This window comes from Mustela nigripes, chromosome 1 (assembly GCF_022355385.1).
Source record: "Mustela nigripes isolate SB6536 chromosome 1, MUSNIG.SB6536, whole genome shotgun sequence".
Lineage (NCBI taxonomy): Eukaryota > Metazoa > Chordata > Mammalia > Carnivora > Mustelidae > Mustela > Mustela nigripes.
The window spans coordinates 165,261,657-165,284,742 of record NC_081557.1 but is presented as its reverse complement, the minus strand read 5'-3'; positions in this window follow the sequence as shown (position 1 = coordinate 165,284,742).

The window sequence follows — 23,086 nt, the reverse complement described above, 5'->3', positions numbered from 1 at the left end:
TGCTCAGTCCCTGACTGCTTCTCCTTCCTGTGGTGTTATCACCTCACCTCAGCCAGCTTGGAGGACTGCTGCTCTCTTCTGTCTAATGGCCCAATGTGCTGAGGTTGATGGGTTGCTCATTTTCCTGGTTTTTCCTCTAAAAGATTTTGGAGATGATACCCAGAGATCAAATGCACCCTTGGTACTGGTCACTTCCTTCTATACTCTCTGCAGTTTCTATTTCATTTGTTTCTAAACTGTTCTCTTCCCCATTTCAGTGATGATTAAAGCTAGGGCTTGTCTTACTGTAATCTTCTAGTATTCCCCCATCAGGCAGGTTTCAAAGACCGAAGAAGGTTGTAGATGAGTGCTATCATGGGTGGAACCAAGAGGCAAGGCTCACATTCTCAGCCCATTGTGTACTAACTCGGTAAGCACGGTGATCCTCTAAGCCACATCTGAAATGGTGATCATCATGGTGTCTACCCCACCAGCGCCAATGACTCCAAGTGGTCAAATGCGTATGATAGAACCAAAACGGCCTGACTGCAGGAAGTGAGTGAGTGTTATCACTATCGAAAGTGACAAACTTCCAGTTATAAATAAGTAGGTCACGGGGATATAGAATGTACAGCATGGTCACCATAATTAGTTGTGGGAGGCTACGGCATGGTTGGAGTCGTGGATCAAACCAGGCCCTGTCTTGTGTCTCCTTTAAAGTCTGGATGCCTTGATAAGGGGTTAAGGACAGGAAAGTTGAGTAACACTGAGAAAGGGTCTGTGCTATGTGCGCTTGCCTACGTGACTTCCCACACGCTCTCCCTACAGAAGGGAACAATGTGGTCAGGGTCTTAAATTCTTAGTTGGTCCTTGTTGTTCCTGTACTTCCCATAACCCCCTCCCTGGTTGATTGTAACTTCTTGTATCAATAGTAGCTAATGGCATTAGCTGTGACTACCTGGCATCACGAGATTTGTTAGTAGTTAATGTAAACTTGTTATAGGAACTTGCGGTATCTGACTGTATTACTGATGTATTACTCCTCCTATTGTGGTTTGCCTTATAAAGGCTTGTAAGATGTGGAATAAAATCGGCACTGTTGGACATCCTCCTCAGTGCTCCTCCTGCCCCCATCTCTTTGTCTCTTAATTTCCTTTCACCATCCTCTTCCCCTCACGTTCCTGGTCCATGTGTCGTGCTGGCCGCGACAATTAGTGATACTGTATTATATTTGAAAATTGATACAAGAGTAGATCTTAAAAGTTCTCATCATAAGAAAAATACATTTTAAAGGGAAATTTATTTATTTATTTATTTAAGAGGGTAAGAAAGAATGAGAGCATGAGCAGGGAGGTGGAGCAGAGGGAGAGGAGAGAGAATCTTAAGCAGGCTCCATGCCCAGCTTGGAGGTCCATGCAGGGATTGATCTCATGACCCTGAGATGCTGACCTGAGCCAAAATCAAGAGTCTGACACTTAACCAACTGAGCCACCAGGCACCCCAAGAAAAAGATTTGTAACTGTGTGGTGATGGATGTTAACTAGATGTATTGTGGTGATTATTTAACTATATATAAATATTGAATCATTGATGTAGCTAACATAATGTTATAAGTCCATTATATTTTAATAAAGAAAAAGTCAGCCATGAGAATCTGGTTCTCATGACCTACCCATGGCCTGCTACACAGAAAGTACCCAAATATTAGCTATTATAGGTATTATCACCATTACTCTTTTTTTTTTTTGAATATTTTATTTATTTATTGACAGACAGAGATCAAAAGGAGGCAGATAGGCAGGCAGAGAGAGAGAGAGAGGAGGAAGCAGGCTCCCTGCTAAGCAGAGAGCCCAATGCGGGGCTCAATCCCAGAACCCTGGGATCATGACCTGAGCTGAAGGCAGAGGCGTAACCCACTGAGCCACCCAGGCGCCCCCATTACTCTTTCAATAATTTGATTGATTATATTCTCTTGTCTTGACTTATCTGACTCCAGACTGAAGATAGCTTTGATACAAACTGATTAGAGAAATTTTAATTCTGGTGCCTGAAGCTCTAATGAATTGATACATTATTTTGTTGTTGATTTTTAATAGCTTATACCCAGTAAAGAGCAGACAATTTTCTTTCTTACTTATTTGAAAGAATTTTCCTGCCAAACTGTACCCAAAGATAGTAGAGCTATGCATGTCAGGTTGTATCTAAAGCAGCTTCAGGAAGGGGGAAGAGGCAATTATGTTAAACCTTCTGGAAATGCACAATCATCAAGAAAGTCACAGTTAATGGGAAAAAAAACCTGGTCTCTACTGCTGTGTTTATTTTTTTCATTCCTAACTATTCATTACATTTGCCATAGAGTGAAGGAATAGTGTCAGTGTAGTTTACTCTCACAACCTAAACAAATTGCTCAGAAAAAAGAAAGTAAGGCCTACATTTTCTGTTGTTTGCTTATTTTTCATTTTATTTTACCTTATCTTACCTTATTTTATTTTGTTTTAGGTAGGCTCCACCTCCAGCATGGAGCCCAACATGGGGCTTGATTTGAACTCACAACCCTGAGATCAAAACCTGAGCTGAGATCAAGAGTCTGATGCCTAACCAACGGAACCACCCGGGGTGCCCCTGCTTAGTTTTCCTTTTACATTCTATTTTTCCTCTCCTCCTTCAGGAATAGTTACTGAATAGTTTTAAGTGCAAAGTAGTTTTAGGATCAAGATTTGTTTCCTCCTGAAAGGAGAAAAATGACCAGTACCAATTTGGATTTATTTGTAATGGTCATTAGCCATTTTCATCAATCAGAAATATAACCTTTTAAAAAACCAAGCAGTTAGGTTTGAAAGTAGGTTGACTGGGCTCTCTTGGGAAGTGTCAACTGTCGATGGTTATTGAAAGAATATATGCAAAAGAAATCTCTGGCCTAAGGGAAGCCCCGTACCATGTTACCAAGCAGTTTTCAGACACTTTTTTTTTTTTTTTTTAAAACAGCGGGACTAATTATTTACGTGAAATCTTATTTGGAACCTAGATATGAAATAAGAGACAATAAAAATGTGAGAAACCTGACAACTCCAGGTTTGAGCATCACTGAGATGTGGAAGAAATGAATATCCTTGATAAATTTATCATTCTCGTATATAAGGTGAAATATTCAAAAATATGGTTAAGCTTTCATATTTGTCACTGGAACTCTAGAAAAGGAGTGGCAGTTTTTTTTTTTTTTTCTGTAAACAAGCCAGTCAGTAAGTATTTTATGCTTAGTGTGCCAGGGTGCAAAATTGAGAATATTATGTAGATAAATATACAACATGAAAGCGAACAAATTTCCACAGAATTTTTTGAAAAAATTCAAAATAGAATAATGATTATTGGGTACAAGTTTTCATAATGTAGGCTGGCTAATGAGAAGAACTGAATTTTTTTCAAATAACATTTCACTTAATTGGAGTCCTATCATCAAATTGATTGCAAGTGTTCATCTATGAAAACATTACTTAGCTTGTGGATATGCAAAACTAGACAGAGAGTGAGATTTGGTCTGTGGGTCATAGTTTGTCGATTCCTCCTCTAGAATAAACTTTAACTGGAAAATAGCAAGTTAGAGATTTCAATTAGCCGTTACAGTGCTTCTATTTTATAGTGACAGCGATGAAACCCTTTCTCATGGCTATCATATTGGCAATGCTTTTTCTCTTTGAAGGTGAAATTCTGATACCCAGTATTGTGGATAGTTTCAGAAAAAAACAGAACTTCACATATTCTTAGTGGGAGTCTTTTCTGGAAGAAAATTTGTCAAAAGGTGTCAAAAACCTTTAAAAAAAGGCACATTCACTTTGTTTGACTTGGCGATTTCACTTCTAGGGATTTAACCCAATGAGGATTATATTGAAATATTTATGTGGAAGGTTATGCTTCATGGCACTGCTTATCATAGTGAAAATTTGGGTGCATCTTAAAGCTCAGCCATAGGAGGATCTGTGAAATAAATTATTGTAGAGCTATAAAAGAAAATATTAGGCAGCCACTGGAAATTATATGGTTGAATTTCATTTAACGACACAGAAAGATTGCTTTTAAAAAAAAACAAGCTACAGGGGCGCCTGTGTGGCTCAGTGGGTTAAGACTCTGCCTTTGGCTCAGGTCATGATCCCAGGGTCCTGGGATGGAGTCCCGCATCGGTCTCCCTGCCCAGCAGGGAGCCTGCTTCCTCCCCTCTCTCTGCCGCCTGCCTTCCTTGCCTACTTGTGATCTCTGTCAAATAAATAAATAAAATCTTTAAAAACAAAACAAAACAAAACAAGCTACAGACATTATGCATAGTATGATCCCATAATTGAATAAAAGATATGTGAAGCATAAACACAGAAAACAAAATGAAAGCTTACATGCCAAAACATTAATGGTGCTTATTTGTGAGATAAGAGTATAGATCATTATTATTATGTATTAATATATAGTCGCACAATAATCAGTACTGTCTTTTGGGTGCTTAGCAATTGCAGGCACTCTGGGAAATGCTTAACATACATAAACTCATGTAATCTTTAAATCAATGGTACCAAGTAGGAATGCTTATATCCTTTAATACAATGGTGATGCTGAGGCTTGGAGAAGTTAAATTGCTTCCCCAGTAAACACAGCTAGAAATGGGGGGGTCTGGGTTTTGTACTCAGATGTGTCTGATTCTGAAATTTTGTCCTGCCGTCTTGCATGTTATATTGACTCTTATTTTCCTCACACTAGTTTGTATTTTTAATCTTGCTCTAATGTGTCAGGGGTGTTTTTAAGAAAGTCGAAGATATAAGAACATTGGGTGTAATTATACTAAAGTCACTGAACTGCCATGTGGAACATTTAACCATTTCTTGTCCTGTTACTTCTGATTCTGGGGATTTGCATCTGTCTGTCCTTTCCAACTGGCTCACAGGCGTCCTTGAAGATACGGAAGACAGCAGTGATTCCTCTAACTATTGCAAAGAATGGGTATTCCTGCTGCTTTTAAGTCTATAACCTAGCCAAGAAAATGTGCTTTATTTAAGTTGAAGAATCTTCCATATTTTAAAGGTAAATTCCCTTGCTCCAAGAGATCTGACTCTCAGAGCTTTTTAGAATCAGTGCAAGAAGTGGGAGTAGTTGTCAACTGGTGACCAAGAAACTTCCTCTCACTTTCCCACTATTTCCCTCCTCCTCACCACATTCCCTCAAAAGTGGATAGGAACAGCATTAGTCCAGGAAGGGAGTGTTAACTTATTCAAATTAAAACCTTAAGTGCTTACTTAATAATGTATCTCCCAAACATAAATTATCACCTGGATTTAAACTTCATGATTCTTTTATTATTTTTTTTTCTGTGTGCTAGGCCATAGACGCTATAAAATGAGAACTATTAAACTCCGACATTTTCCATTCACTGAACAAGATGAACTGTTCTTTCCTACTAAATTGCTCTTTAAGATAATGAGTCCTGTCACCAAAGGTCTGTGATCATCTTGCCACTTTGGTTTGTGTGATTACTGGCTTATAGAACATAGTCAACATGATCAACTTTTTTTTCTGACCTGTTTTGTCACATCTTTTGTTTCCAGCTCCTTGAAAACAGAATGATGGGTAAATTTATCTTTCTTAGGAGTTATGAAAAACCCTAGCTTTATTTATTGAATGCAGGGAGAATGGCCTACTGTGAAATGATGCTGGATTATAGACAGACAAGTAGGGTCATGCAAAACTATTACAGGAGACACATGACAAATCTTGAAACACTGGTAAATTAAAAGGGCTTATAAGTACAAATCTGGGTGTTGGAGTGGGAATATAGTGGTCACTATTCACTCTGAAATCATTTTGGAGTATGCAAAAATCAAGTTGTATAGTGGAGGATAATAAATAGTTAAGTATAGTAATTGGAGGTGGAGTGGGGGATAGAAAAAACTATTATATAATGGTAGCTCCAATTTCTTTTTAGTTCCCATTCATTTAACAATTAGCAGTTCCTTAAAATTAATTTCTTCTAAAATTAATTTCTGTATAGGGAGCAACTAGTCTCTGATTTCAGAGACTTCATTCCCTTATTTTGTGCAGTCTCAGAGGTAGAGGGGGAAGGAACTAATTGTGGAGGACATGATGGTTGCAGAAGCTTCAAGAATCATGGCCTCATATTACAGTATTGGGAAGAAAGTGGCCCTTTCTTGTATTCCTTTTTCCAGAGCTCTTTGAAGACTTCTCTTCAGATTCATTGACCCACTTAGGCCAATCACTATAAAGAGGAGTGGAATTACTGTGCTGGCTTGTAGACCAATGATGATTCACCCTCAGGGTCTGGAGAGTTCAACTTCCCTTGTGGCCTAAGCTTCTTGAAGAACGATGGACGTAATAGGGTTTTTGGAACAAAGGAGAGTGAATTACTGATGGGTAGGCAAGCTAGGGTGTTTGCCAAAGTTGTTTTTGGCAAGTTAATATTATCAATTCTGGTAAAAAAAAAAAAATTTCCTCTTGTATCTTTCAAAAATTCTTTTCAGTTAATGGTTCTCCAGTTGTTCTTCTCATGTTAATTTACTTATCAAGCTGATTGCTTATAGATAGCAAGTCAAATATTTTAAAAGTGTATAACTCAATATGTAATGTTTTACTGTAATGACATTTTGTTAAAGTGGATGTATTTTTAGAATCACTACATAAAATTTCAGGATTTAAGAAATGAAACAGGGGAAGGAAAATAAAATTTACAGTTTATAGCAGGAATAGGAAGTTATTATACATAAACTTCTCTGTTACTTCAGCCTCTGATAATAGGAGCATTTAAACTCCTGTTTTTTAACTTTTGTTTGTTTTGTGATAGTTGAATTATCTGAGATGAAGTATAGTGTTATGGGCTGGACTGTATTCCCCCCAAATTTATATATTGAAACTACCCCCCCCCCCTTTTGGATTTGCCCATGGTTTAGTGATTATAATACCAAAAACACAGGTAATAAAAGAAAAAAATACATAAGTTAGACATTATCAAATTTAAAAACTTTTATGCAAATGACAAGTATGCCAAGAAGATAATAAGAGAGTGCACAGAATGGAATAAAATCTTCACAAGTCACAACTTTGATGAGGGATTAATATTGAGACTATATAAAGAACACCTACAACTCAACAACAATAAAAAACCCCATTGCAAAATGGGCAAAGGATTTGAATAACATTTCTCCAATGAAGACATTCAAATGGACTACAGGAGGTTAAGAGGTGCTCAATGCCATAGTCATCAAGGAAATGCAAATCAAAACCACCATGAGATATCATTTCACACTCACAAGAATGACTATACTCTTTAAAAATGGAAAATAAGTTTGGTGATCTTGTGGAGAAATTGGAGCTCACATATTGCTGGTGGGATTGTAAAATGCTGCAGCCTCTGTGGAAAAAGAGTTTGCTATTCTTCAACAAGTTAAATATAGACTCACCATAAGATCCAGCAGTTCTACTCCTAGGTATAGAGCCAAAGGAATAGGAAGCAGAGACCCAGATGCTTGTACACCGGTGTTCAAGAGGTGGAAACAACCCCTGCATCTCAGAGTGAGACTGTATTTGGAGATAGAACATGTAGAGATATAATCAAGTTAAAATGAAGCCATTAGGGTGGGCCTTAACCCCATCGACTGGTACTCTTATAAGAGAGATTAGAATACACAGAGAGACAGCAGGGATGTGTGCATACAGAGGAAAGACCATGTGAGGGCACAGGGAGAAGGCAGCTGTCTGTAAGTCGAGGAGAGAAGCCTCAGAAGAAACCAAACTTGCTGAGACCTTGATTTTGGGCTTCAGCCTCCTGATCTGTGAGAAAGTTAAATTCTGTTGTTTAACCTACCCATTCTGTAGTATTTTGTTATGACAAATTAATATAAATGGGAATTTTAATGAGTATTTAAAAAGTGTCAAAGATTGTAATAAGAGACTTTATGAATCCCTACTTGAGGGAAGAATTATCCCATTTTCACCATGGAGAAACAACTGAGCTTCAGAGAAGTTAAATAACTTATAAGTGAAAGAATTGGGTATCAATCCACTCTAAATACTTTCTATATATCATTCACCCTGTCATTATCATTCATAAGTCCACTTAGAATATATTAAAAATTTAGTAAAAACTCACCTTATTGAATTCTTGCTATTTGTCAGGTATAAAGTGCTAAGCATGTTATTTGAGTTAGTGTGTTTGATCCTCACCATGACATTATGACCCGTGTGCTATTATTATTCCACATTGCTGGTAAGGCTCACAGACTCTAAGTCAATTTTCCTGGATCACAAAGCTACACAAGTTTGGAGTGAAGACTGACTTGATAATCTGACTGTAGAGTATACTATATTATCCAGCATCCAAACTACTTTCTATTTGAATGGATCATTAGAAGGAAGAATTTAAAATGTAAAGCTTAAGTCAGTATGACACAGAGCACTCACAGTGTAGGAGACATGTAAATTCAATGATATGTTAATTTGTAAATGAATCTTGAAGAGATTTTTTAAAGGCAAATATGAAATAATATTTTTCTATGAAACTAGTACATGCTTGGAAATAGTTACTTGCCATAATAGCACATAGACCAGGCTTTTAATCAGTTAGTCAAAGGATCAACAAAAGAGACATAGATAGCCCCTGAAATGGCATCATATTAACAGAATGGCCAAATGAATTCCACTTTTCTATAGGGACATGCTATAGTTAGGGCTTTAACAACAAACACCCAGTATCAAGTAACTCACACAGGAATCAAAGATATGTCACAAACATGGAGATACACTTGAATATAAAATTATAAGATATCTTGAAGCAAAAAAAAATATGTTTGAGGCCCATAAAATGGGCATTGGTATATTGTTTCAAATATAGTTTCAAAAAAATAATAGGTACTTGATGTATGTTATGAAAAAGAAGCAGAAGAAGCAGTCATTCCTGGTGATAGCAGGTGGTGTCTATGAAATCACAATGCAGCTATAAGTCTAGGTTTTTTCCCCCCTAAATTCCAGCTATACCCCCTCTCACAGCTTACTTGAGTCACTGCCCAGAAACCAATGGATGAATGGGAAATGCAGCAAGATGTGAAACAGAGTGTTAATTAGTAGCAATGAATGAAAACTCGTGATTTGTGAAGAACCCCGAAGCAGAACTGACTGTAGGAATTCCTGTAATTCATATAAAACATCCTGACTTTCTGAGCTATAAAATCCTTTCTTGGTTAATTTGAGTTTTATTTCTCTTGCCATTAGTAAATTATATGTAATATGCCATATGGTCTGGAACTAAAATTAATTCAGCTTCAAGAAATTTCGTATCATTCTTTGGAATAAATATTTAAGACCTTGAAGGGAAGGAAAATTCTTCTCTTACCCTTCAAGGTCTTCCAGCTGGACTAAGAATTAAACTGACATAAGACAGATTAACAGAAAAAAATCCAAAATTTTATTAAGTGCACAGGAATGCCCAATAATAAAAAAAAATTTTTTTTTTTTGAGAGGGACAGAGAGAAAGAGAAAAAGAGAGAGAGAAGACAGAGGGAGAGGGAGAAAGAATCTTAAGCAGGCTCCACACCCAGTGTGGACTCAGTGTGGGGGCTCAATCTCAGAACCCAAAGATCTGCGCTGAGCTGAAATTAAGAGTTGGATGCTTAACTGACTGAGCTACCCAGGCATCCCCCAAAATGAAACTGAATAATGAATTGACCAAGGCAGATAGTTTTTACACTTTCTAGACAAAAATAGACAAAGAGATAATAAATCTGTGAGGAATTGACAGGACAAAGGAAACTTAACTTTGGAAGCTTCAATTAGTAAGGAATTCTAAACAAAATTTGGGCTGTGGTAGTAAATTCATAAAAAGTAACAAGAGTTCTTTATCTATCTTTCTTGGCTCTAAGTTAGCCATCTCTGGGGATTAAGGTGTCTCTTTACCTCCTGGTGCAGGGAGGGCTATGTTTCACATGGGAGATTTCTTTCCTGCTTTCAAGGGCAGAGAAGACTGTCTCCTCAGAGGAGAGGCTGAGGGTCTTTCTTGCACAGGCTGTCTTTTAAGTAAATTTTATTTAAAATAATCAATACGCCAAAGTGGACCATCATGACTGTCCTGTCCTTGGCCCCTGCATCCTCAAAAGTTCAAGATTGAAAATTATTTCCTTTGAGTTGCATTTAGCATCACATTGGTAGGAATAAACTTAGAAAGAATAAACATAGAAAGTATGTCAGTTTAAATCATGCCAAAGAGACTTTTATACCATGGAATAAAGGGTGTGGGAAAAGTGAGGTATTTAAAAAATATACCTCACTGTCTTATAAAGGGAAATACCAATATAGGCAGGAATGAACTCTCCAAAATTCACATCTGGCATGCAGGGGTAATAATCATGCTTCCAGGGAAGAATGAGAAATAAACTGATCTTTGTCAAGAATAAATGTGGAAATTTTGTAAATGAGTTGGAAAGCTTTTCATGATGGCTAATTCAGACCTTTAAGTCTGACTATTTCTTTTTTGAAGGATTTTTATTTATTTATTTATTTGACAGAAAGAGAGAGAAAGAGAGTGTAAGAGCAGGAACACAGCAGGGGGAGTAGGAGAGGGAGAAGCAGGGAGCTGGATGTAGGGTGGATCTCTCAGGACCCTGGGATCATGACCTGAGCTGAAGGCAGACACTCAGAGACTGAGCCACCCAGGTGCTCCTTAAGTCTGACTCTTAAACTTACACTTTCCTTGAATATTTAGGCCACAGTGGCTAAACTAATTTCATCTAACATTCATCAAGACATCGCCTGGGCTGCTGGCAGTTGCATTAGGATTCCCAAGTCCATTTCCTCCTAGTCTCTTAGACCATGACATAGTTCTCAGCCTTATGCCTCTGCTCAAACCTCCAAAACTCTCACTCCCGCCTTCTGACAGATGAGCTTTTTATCTGTTTCCCCGAGGGAAAAAAAAAAGCAAACAGTGAGGACCTTCCATAAGGTGCCACAAACACTTCTACATAGCTATATGCATCTGCTTTCTCTTCTGATGTTACTTCTAATGCCTCCACTTGCCTATTAGCTCTCATCCCTTCTTGCCTACTCAGAGTCACTACTCAGCAATTCTCCCCTCCTGTCCCTTGTAATCAGTTTGGTCCTTTCTGCTTGAATATACTTAGACTGCAAATATGCTTGAAAGTCTCCTATTAAAAAAAAAAAAAAAGGAACAGAGAAGAAGGGAAAAAAGTCATTTTTGATGACCTGACATTTCTTTCCATTATCATCTCATTTCTCACCTCCTATTTACAACTACAGTTTTGAAATGAAGTTTTATACTAGTTCTCTTCAATTCCTCTTCTATTTACTCTTGAATTCAATTAGATTGGGATTTTGATCCCACTGGTACATTTAACTGCCCTTGTGAAGGCCATCATTCACCTCCATCTAGCTAAATCTAATTATCAATTCCCAGCCCTCATGCTACCAACTTTGAAGCATTTGACATCTTGATCACTCCCACTCTTTGAAATGTGCTCATCATTTGGCTTCAAGGACACCCCACTTTTCTGTCTTTTCTGATTACCTCCCTGGCCAGTCTTCGGTCCCTGTGATGATTCCTACTCAGATACCTGATCTTCAAATGTTGAAGTAATCCAGTATTCACTGGAGCCTCTTTTCTCCATTTATACTCACTTCCTAGGAAACAGCACACAGACTGGTGATTCACAAATTTCTACCTCCAACCCAGGTATCTCTCCTGAATTTCAGAGTCATAGATCCAGCTGTCTACTTGACATTGCTACTTCGGTGTCTCATAGATGATTTAATATTACTGTGTCCCCCAAACCTGCTTCCCTCAATCTTCCACATCCAGTAAAAGGCAGCTCCAATTTTGGAAATTCTTTCCAATTTCTCAAGTAAAAAGCCATGACTCTTCTCCTTCTTGATCCCACATCTGATTCTTCCGCAGTATCTTTTGACTCTGCCTTTAAGTTTTTTTCTAGAAACTTACCATTTCTCATGACTACCACAATGGTCAGCCTGATCTCATCCAACATCATTTCACCATAAGTACAGGAATACCTTCTACCTGGTTTCCCTATTTCTATTTTTGTGTCTCTGATAGCCTATTCTCAACTCAGATGCCAGAATGATCCTTTTAAGCATAAGTCAGTCAATGTAATTTCTCTGTGAAAAAATCTTTTTATAGCTTCTTCCTGTCACATTTGAGATAAAAGTCAAAGGTCACACTATGAGCCTCCCATGCTGAAATTATTACGTATCACCTCATCTTCTACAACTTTCTCCCCCATTCCGTTTCTTCCCTCACACTAATCTCTAGACGTTCATCTGGCAGGCCAAGTATGTTTCTGCCTTGGGCTTTTGCACGTGATAGTTCCTCTGCCTTGAACATTCTTTTCCTCAATATTTGTAAGACTTGCCCCCACATCATGTTCAGATTTTTATTCAAATGTTATCTTCTTTTTATTTTTATTTATTTATTTTTTAAAAGATTTTATTTATTTATTTGACAGAAAGAAATTACAGTAGACAGAGAGGCAGGCAGAGAGAGAGAGAGGGAAGCAGGCTCCCTGCTGAGCAGAGAGCCCTATGCGGGACTCGATCCCAGGACCCTGTGATCATGACCTGAGCTGAAGGCAGCGGCTTAACCCACTGAGCCACCCAGGTGCCCTTATCTTCTTTTTAAAGGTCTTCTCGTACCAGTTATTAAAAACAGGAACCATCTTATTCCTGGCTTTATATTTTTCTGTAGCACTTTTTACCACCTGGCCTGGTAGCTATTTTACTTCATTTTTAATTTTCTGTCTTCTTTCCTAAAATGTAAACTCTATCATAGTAGTGGTTTTGACTTCCTTAACTCAAACACATGGAGCACTGTCTTGCCCTTAATAGTACTTAGTAAACATTTGAATATATGAACATGTGAATAAAATTGGATGGGCATCTAAATGGAACTGGAACAATTTTCCAGGACATGTGAAATAAGTTAGTGATTTATAGCAGTAGGTTTCTGTCTTTTACCATAAGGATTCCATCTTAGAAGAAGTAAAAGGTATTTTTTATATTGATTTGATGGATGTTATTATAACTGGAGAGCCAATATAGGGATTAAATGAAATTAGTCAAGCCAAAGGTTACACTTTTCATTGTTAACTTACAGCTCTTTTTCCAAAATGGATTTTTGTTCTCTTTCACTTCTCAATTTTAAATACTTCCCTAAGTTTTTTGTCTCAAAAATGGATTATCTCTGTAGGTCATCTGTAAAAAGTGACATCCATCACATTTATAAATGATCTTTTGAATGCCAACGCAGATAGCAGAGTGGAGGAAAGTTAGCTATAGTTAGATTTTTGAGTAATTCTCCAGTTTTGAGTGGTTTCAAACTGTCGGGTGCATAGGAACCCCCTGGAGCTGCTTGTTCAATACAGCCTCCCTGGCTCCCCTACACACTTGCTTTTCTAGAATCTTTGACAATAGGCCCTGGGAATCTGCACAATGCCCCCAGGGATGCTGATGTAGGAGTTCCTGGACTTGCCTTTGAGATGGGCAGCTCTGATCATTCAAAAGATGCTTAGTATCTTTCCTAGAAATCAAGCAAAGGCTTATGGTAAGAAGACAAGTATCATATATTTCATTCCTGTGGAGACCAATTATCTTGCTATGAATGGTGGCTTGTCTGCAAACTGTCCCCTATCCCCAGGAGGCCTTCTTACATATGTGCTGTGGCATACTGGGGGGGGGGGTCAGTAATTTCAACTAAGCTCTGCTTGATCAATACTAACCTATCACCTTTACTGAAGAAATAATTCCGTGGAAATGTCACAGAACTGTAGGTGGTTAGAATCACCTCCTGGCTGTGTTTGCTGACCTATCATCATCCACTCCACAAATGACTACTTTTTATTTTTTTCCTTAGGGCTTTTGTCTCCTTGCTTTCTTTATCCTGAGGGAATCAGGTGATGAAAGGGGTCAGATTATGACACACTGTTACTATGGAGACCAGAAGCTACTCAGCTCCTGTGTGGGTTGGCTTCCCCCCTTTCTAACCAGCTGTTATTCCATCAGCGTAAAGAATTTTTACCAAGTGGAAATATGAGTCTTTGAGACCTTTTCCTTTAGCTCTAGCTTGTGAGAGAGACGACTGCCACAGAACACTTTTCATTATTCTGAGACAAAGTGTCAAGAAAATGTTGGGTTTGGGGTGGTGAAATTTCTTGTCATCGTGGAGTTTGGTTTCTGGACTTGTAGTTATTTTGTTTGAAGCCTTTGGTTAGCATATTATAATCATAAGTGAGTACTTTTAAGCACTCACCTCCTGCTATGAGAGAAAGAAATGACTATGTTCATATTTATGAATTATTTGATAAAATTCTATTCGCCCCTTTGTGTACTTACTATATTGAGGCCCCCTTCTAAGTATTTTACATGTATTATTTCTTTTAACCTACTTCAAACTATGAGGTGAATTTTATTATGTCCATTTTCTAGGTGAGGAAAATGAAAGATACTGAATTTAAGGAACTTATGCATGCAGGCTTTCTAGTTATGAAACCAGGAGATGAGCACATGGCCCACAGTCAGGCTATGATCACTGCTCCAGAGAAGCTACTGCTGACTCAATTATGTGTATTGTGATAGTGCCACCCCATAACCGTAATTAAGGTTACATTCATGTTAGTATGAGCATGTAAGTCACAAGGCTAAATCAACAGTTATTTCAGGGAGTTATGAAATATCCTGGACTTATGGTAGCGCTAATGCCCTTGTGTTTGGACCCTAGCCTCTGGGTCTATCTTTAATTTTAGTGGTGGTCATGGCAGGCAGGGCTCCTCTAGCTCAGTCTCTGCTCAACTCAGTCAACTGCCACCTGGGTCTTTCTGGGCTTTACCCCAAGGTCTTCTCTGACTCTGGGGCCTCTTATGTGGCACACAACAGTGTCCAGAAATTGCAGGAGAGTTAATATGCCTAGGGACAACTCTCGGACCATGGGGGTAGAAGTGGGAGATTAGTGTGTAAATGTTCCAGTCTCTCATTGACAGCTGGATAATTCTAGAAGGCATCCATGTGCTTCTCAGAGGTTCTGGTAGAGACAAGAATCCATCCTAGAGGAATCTGTCTGTGACCTCAAAAAAACAAAAAACAAAAACAACTGTAAGGGCCTGGTTGGCCAGAGGGAGCATTTTGTGTTTATGCAGTGAACTTAGATTGACCCCGCCCCTCCCAGAGGAACTTACTTGCTAAGCCTAGATACAAGGGTGGGTCAGGCCAGGTGAAGACATCCAATCAGTGGAGCGTGCATATATCTACTAGGGTAAATTGAAATTCAATTGGCCGCCCGTGTGTTACCTAGCAGGTTTTTTCTGTGTGTGGCAGACTTAGCATGACTGTGCAGTTTTCTCTGTGTATTGTAATCTCATTGGCCACCTGTGTATAGCCCAGCTAAACTACCTCTATAAAAGTTGGTCTGTGAGGCTGGGAGGGATCGCCTCTTTGCAAGAGACGGCCCTGACCGGTCAGTTTGATTCTCGATGCTTGGCGCGAAATAAAGCTTTTCTTGACCTTCACTTTGTATCAGTCTTGCTCCTTTGATTACGGACCCTAACACAACAATTTATAGTAGTTTCCTCTCTCCTATCTTATTGTACCTACTTTTTTGCTCCTGGTTTCTGGGTTCAGTTCCTAAATAAAGCACCTGCACCATGTCTTTCAGGTTTTGATTTCTGGAGGAGCCCGAACTAAGAACCAGAGTCCTTTATTAATGTTCAGAATTGTGATGATTATGCTGTGCAGACAGTACAGCCAACAAAATATGGTCAAGTCCATGAGCTCAAGACATACTTGCATGTGTGTTTAAATCCTGGCTCTGTCACCATATACTTCACAACACTGCCAGTCAAATATTCAGAGCCTCAGTAACCTCAAATGGAAAATTGAGGAAAACACTACTACCTCATAGTGTTGTTATGAGCTTTCTCAGAACCCTGACAGACCAGTCTTGGTGTGGCTGTGATCCCCACCTCTGGACACTCACCCACCATGACCAGATATTGGGTAGAAGGGAGAGTGTGAGATAGTCATGAAGATGTGCATGTGGCAAATGAGAACTCAGAACATGCATTTTCTCTTCAGGGAGAATGAGAACTAAATGCAGGCCAGTGATCTCTGTTTATAAAATATGGCAGAGGATTTGTGGGGCAATGTTGTTTCAACATACTTATAAGGAATTTAATAAAATGCACTTGCTTTCTTCATTCTCTTAGACAAAGAACTATGAGTCCACTGTAACATACAGAGAACTCTGGAGACCTCAAAAATGCCAAAAGCTTCTATGTAAATTTTACCTCCATTTGTTAAACTTTCTGTCTCTTGCTGTTAAAGAGATGTTACAGTGAATGGGAACAGAAAGTGGGTGAGTGTGAAATGGATCTAAAGTTGCCATGGAAACAGGTGGTACAACCGATCTATGAAGAGCTCTGTGTTCATCTGGGAAGTCTTGAAATTGCCGCCGAAGGCCATCTGACTATAAGTGAACTGCATAACCACAGCTGATGTCTGGTGCCTACTATGCAGCCCTGAATCCAGGTAAAGGTTTAAGAGAAAGCTTATCTTTCACAAACAGCTGTATGACTCTGTAGATAACAGAAGTCATCTGTTCGTCAGTTCCCTCCACTACCTTTGCAAATAACAGGAGAGACAGTAGGGATGGCAGTAATAATGGCTTACATGTGCATTGTTCTTCCCGTATTTCCTAGGGGTTTTATGTTCATTGACCCGTTTGATCCTGTAAGATAGGCAGTCTTGGCCTAACTACGTGAGTGTCACAATGAGCATCGAGGCACAGAGGGATTTGTTCAAGGTCATACAAATAGTAAATAATTAAAATTGAACTAGATTCCTGAACTTTTGTTTTTGCAACTTTCTTTTCTTTTTCCTGCTGAGGCACAGGCTACAGATACATCAGAAGAGAACAGAAGACTTGAATGTCAGTTCCTCTGCAACTGGGAAGAAGTCCTGGTGCTGCTGGGAGCTCAGTTGAGGTGTGAAACATGGGTCCCCCTCCTCTCCAGTCTGTCCTCCATTTCTGCCCTTTGTCAAAACCTTAATTTTTTTTTCTGCAGCAGTTATTCCTCTATGACACTTTTCTGAAGTTAAGTGATACCCACATACATATCTTTCTCAAAGTAAGCCATGGTACTGAGATATTGTGCTTTATAAAAAATAAATATTTATCATTCAGATGACCAAATCATCCAAGGTTCATGGCCCAAAAGTTCCCTAAGCTCTTGGAATTTTTCAAGCTATATGAATAATGGCAGTATCTTTTCTCATAATACTGGGTCTCTTGTCCTCAGTTTCTGAAATTTCATAGATCCATAAGGGTGTTGTGTGAGGAGACACTGGTCTGGGAAGTTCCCATTGTTTTCTGTGTTTATTTGCAACACATATATTGTTTTATGTGTTGCAAATAAAACCTTTCCTTTTCTTATTCTTTGGCTTGGCTGTGTCTTTTGGTTTCACACCTATCAAGAGACGAACCCAGTTTCAGATAATGTTGTAAGCCCTTTGTTTCTCCCCAGTTTCTGGCAGTGTTGGACACAAACTAAGGGTTTAGATGCGCTAATTGGTAGTATGATGATTTGCAGCACCCCCCCCTACCTTAGAGATGTGGTTGTTATCATTCTGATTCTTTTTAGTGTGTTCAGAAATGTGATATTACATTTTATGAGGTAATATCTCTTTATGATTCAGCTGAAGTCTTAATAAAAGTGAGTAAACAAGTTGCTAACACTACCAGAGCCCCCTCTCAGTTGCTGTGGCTTCACTGAGGTTCTGTGCTAACTTAGTAAATCCAGAAACAACTTTAACTGCTAGAATCTTAGGATATTTTACTAACTTTAGCCTGTGTTCTTACACTGAGCTATGTATTGCAAGTCTGACTCAAAGGAGTTAAAACCAAAGCAAACCAACAACCCGTGACACAGGTGAAGCTTATACACATTGCAATATGCCTTCCTACTTTAGTCCTTCTATGTACTTAGGGTAGGTGAACTGCTATCACAAATACATGCTCAAATGAGTAATGGCTTAAGCATAATAAAAGAATATTCCTGACTCATGTAATGAAGTTTAGAGGGTCAATAAGTCAGAGATGCTGCTCTCCACTTATCCTTAGGCTTGAAGCTGGTGTAAGTCCTGCGTTTTTCAAGGAATAGCTTTCAAGTTCATCCCAAGGATGTCTCTCCATTTCAGCAAGATGAAAGAGAAGAGAGGAGAAAGGCTGGTTGGTATGGGCCAGGCTTAGATCACATGCATTCAGATTCAATGGTTTCACCTATTTGGAGGGGAGCCGGGAATCTAGTCTATGCCAGAAGAAAAGGAGACTATGGATTTTGGAGCATAGCCACCAATCTGGGACAACTCTCCCCTTCATCACCCCAATAACCTATATTTTATAGTAAATACTCAGACTCAAAGTTTCACCTGGAAATACCAAGAAAAGCAAAGAAAGCAAAGAAAAGCAATGAAATGAATGCCTTCTTTATTCCCAAAAGAGAATTTCATTTTTGGAGGTATCAACTAGCAATCTTGTGGTCTCTTAACCCCTTTTTCAGCCTAAGGGATTGCAAAATGTCCTTGGGAGGAAAAAATACAACGGTCTCAGAGGTGTATAAAGGCAAACGAAAGAGGGGAGGGATACTGGCTAGCCAAGGAGGGTTGGTAATATTTGAGGTTTTAAACCTGGGTGACCAGTACATCTCATCTCATTTGTTTGCATATTCATTCCCCTGATGACTGGCTATAAAGGAGAAAGCCTGAGGTGTTGGCAATGGAAAGGGAGGAAGACCAGGGCAGTGATGGAGCTGTGGGAAAGGAGAAATGCTCAGGGCTTGGTTTTGAGTGAGGTTGATGAATCACCCCATAGGGGGTGTGACTTGTCAGGTTTCTATGAAATTGTTGATGCCACATGGTCCCTCACTTCTCTGCACCTCTTCATTAGATGGGATGGCACCCTTGCATCCTTTGCTCATAGTGTAGGGTTTTGTTTTAATTTTTACTTCTGTCTCACAATGAGTGAGTGAGTGAGTGAATGAATGAATGAATGAATGAATTTATTGCCACATAATTTAACCCATTTGTTATAGGCTAGTGACGTTTCACATGGCAGAACTTCTGCTGGTCTTTCAATTCCTTTAGGCTTCTGATGGCAGGTTTTGCTGGGTCATCAGAAGTGGTGTCAGAATTCCAGGCACTGCCAGCTACAGCATGGTTGCAGATCCCTGCAACTCACCTTTTCATTTGGGTTTGCCACGGAAGGAGCAAGTGTACTCTGCGTGCTGGTTTATTTTGATTTTCTTCTTTGTTTTCCTGAGGTGGCACCACAGCAGGTCCTGTATTTACCTATAATTCCATCTTCCTTGGTGCATATTTACTATGTTGTATTATCCACTCTTTTCCCCCCTTTGGTTGTAATAGTAGATTGGACTGGATATTTATTAAAATCTTAAATTTTTCTTTCTTTTTTTTGGGGGGGGGGTGGGAAGAGAGAGAGAGTGAGTGAGCAGGGAGGTGCAGAGGGAGAGAGAGAATCTCAAGCAAGCTCCATGCCCAACTGGGAGCCCAAAGCAGGGCTTGATCTCACGACCCTGAGATCATGACCTGAACCGAAATCAAGAGTTGGATGCTTAACCAACTGAGCCATCTAGCACCCTTAAAATCTCAACTTATAATGCTTAGGTTTTACTCATGTAGCAGATGCACACTGTTATGTAGGCATTGCATCTAATGTTCCTAAAAACTGTGAATTATCACATTGTAAAAATTGAACTGTGTTTTGTGAAAAGTAAATAGACTCCCAGGCCCAGAAGAGATTGTCTTAACTCATTGAGTTGTTTATTTAATTCTTTAAAACTATTTTAGAAAGAAGATTATCTAATTCCATTTTAAAGAACTGAGGATTAAAGATTTTACATGCTGTTAACAATGACAAAAATATTGATCTTCATAATACTAGTGTGCTAAAAATTAAGAGACTTCTTTCCTTTGCCCTAGAATTAGGGTTAATGTTTTTGTTTGCTCATTTATTAACATTTTTTCTTTATTTATTCTCTGCCTTTTTGCTTTAAGAGATCTTTGAATTTCTATGGTAGCTGCTCTTCCAAATTAGTTAGAATCAGTTCAATGTTCTAAGAAATAATTTGTCTCTAGTACATGGATTTTTGATTGTTTCTCTGAAGTCTTTTTTTGAAGGGGAACTAGAATGGCATTCCTTCTACTCAAAGAAATCATATTCATTGGTATACAGTTACATTGGTGAGTAACTGCAATGACTTATGTTATCCATAACTACATGTCTACTCAAGTTATCATGCTGTAAGTAGGACAAATGTAAATTTTGACAATTTCTAAAAATGCTAATATTTATTATTTTTAATTAAAATAAATAATAATGTGGTATGTTTTCTAAGAAAAAGTGTTCGTGCTTATCTTCTAGGAATCTTGAGTCCTCCAAGTTTGCATTTTTTTTTTAAGGTTTATTTATTAGAGGGAGAAGGAAAGCATGTGTACATGAGTGGGGGGAAGGGTAGGGGGAGAGAATCTTTGAGCAGACTCTCCGCTGAGCATGGCACCCAACATGGGGCTTGAGGTAGGCTCTTTTGGGGCCATGAGAGCATGACCTGAGATCATGACCTGAGCCAAAACCAAGAGTTGGATGCTTAATTGACAGAGCCATCCAGATGTCCCCAAGTTTCCACATTTCTAAGGAGCTTTTTACATTTTAAATACAAGGCTCTATTTCATTAACCCATCAATTGGTCATCCTCATTACTGAGTAAATTGGTAGAGTTAGAGGTTTTCTGCATTGTGATGATGTACTGTGTTGTTTGCTGCCCTCTGGTGAACACCAAAGAAGGAGGAAGCCTAAAATAGATAAGGTAACTTATCTCTAGGGTGCCAATGGGAAGGAAATAGTATATCCATTTTCTGACTACCTACAGTTTCAAATGATTTATTGAAAATTACATACTTATACCTAAATTCTTTTAAGAGAGTGTGGGAACAGGTTTTTAACTCTAGGTCAAGGAGAAAAAGAAAGGATTTTAGGCTCCTTGGGAGAACCGGACAGGAATAAGAAATCCTTTAATTAACATTTAATCCATGTGTATTCTGAAACCTGAAAATAGTGTTCTGTTTTAGAATGAAACAGTTCTCCTTTTACCTTCCAGAGGCTTGAAAAGATAAAGCATTACATTTTCAGAGAATGGGTTGATTGATTTCTTGTTGGCTTCCCCTACCTCCTCTTCCAGGTCCCTGGGGTGATCTTCTCTTTAGGGTGATGGGAAAGCCAGGAAAGAGAGAGCAGGTCCAACCCCTGCTCAAAGTGCCTCTGGACTTTCTGAGCATCTGGGAATTCCTTCCAAGCTGTCTGGGTTAGACCAGACATGACACTGAGGATGGGAATTGATATAGCTTACTTCCTTGATTCTGATGACAGTCAGCATGAGAAATTAGAGAGCCAAAGAGTCCCTTCTGTAGATGAGAGGCTCAAGTTGTCATATCTAAGTAGATTAAGCTCATATTTGGTCCTAATGACTTATTGTCCAAACTGAAATATATCTGGGAGTGAAGAGAAGAACTAACAATGATTAAGCCAAGACAACAGGCTTAAATCATCCCAGGCAAACCGAGATGCATGAGGACTTTACAAATGAATCACATTCTTTTTCTTTGTCATGGCATTGACTGCCTAGGGCAGAAATCTCTCCACTTCATCCCCCAGATTTTCCGTGAAGGAGATGCTACCCATACCTTACAGTACTTAGTGCTTATTTATTGCTTGCTACACTTGTTTGTGGTTTTTCTTGTAATGCCATTGTGAGGTTGGGGGTTTCCCATTGTGGAAATAGAGTCTGTACAATGCAATCTTGCCTGTGGTCATTAGTTGCACTTGCTTCGAATACCTGTGTTCTGGTCTTTGCTCATTCTCAGTGTTAAAAGAAGGCAAAAAGGGGCGCCTGGGTGGCTCAGTGGGTTAAGCCGCTGCCTTCGGCTCAGGTCATGATCCCAGGGTCCTGGGATCGAGCCCCGCATCGGGCTCTCTGCTCAGCCGGGAGCCTGCTTCCTCCTCTCTCTCTGCCTGCCTCTCTACCTGCTTGTGATCTCTCTCTGTCAAATAAATAAATAAAATCTTTAAAAAAAAAAAAAAAAAGAAGAAGGCAAAAATACAAACGATCCCACTGTTGTACAGATTTTCTGTTCATTGTTTTTCTTTGACTCTAAATTACAGCTGACCAGCATAGATCATCAAATTTTCTAATTTGGAGAGCCCAGGAAGGTGGCAGAGTAAGAGGACCCTGAGCTCATCTCCTCCCACTGATACACCTAAATAATGGTCACATCACTGCTTCTCTCACCCAGAAAATGAACAAAAGACTGGCAGAACGGATTCTCTGTAGTTAATCCTATAAAGGATACCACACCAAAAACAGTAGGAAGGGTGGAGTCCCTCTTGGGAACCAAAGTAACAGGCCAGACTGAATTTACTAATTTAACTTATTCTGTTCCTTCTGCTTAAAGTCAATGCCTGTTCTCTTCTAAGGAGATTTTCCTTTCTCATTAACTTACCATTCAATCTTATTTTTTTTTTTTAAATTGTTGCATACTACTTCTTTGCTTTGTTCTTAGTTTTTCTTTTTCATGTATGAAAATGCAAATTGATCTGTTTTTCTGTATTTTAGTGTTTTCTCACTTTTAAGTATATGAATTTTTAAAAAAAGACTTTATTTATTTATTTGACAGACAAATCACAAGTAGGCAGAGAGGCAGGCAGAGAGAGGAAGGGAAGCAGTCTCCCTGCTGAGCAGAGAGCCCAATGCGGGGCTCGATCCCAGGACCCTGGGATCATGACCTGAGACACCCAGGCGCCCCAGTATATGAAATATTTTAATAATTTAATAAACTTGGATTCAGAAAAGTGTAATAAATACTAATGAGAAAAATGTTACTTTTGGTAGCAGAGTAAATGTAGTATTTTGAAAAACTCCATTTCTAGAATGAAGGTAAACAATTTAAAAAAGACATTTCATGTCTACCCTATTAAGTATTTAGT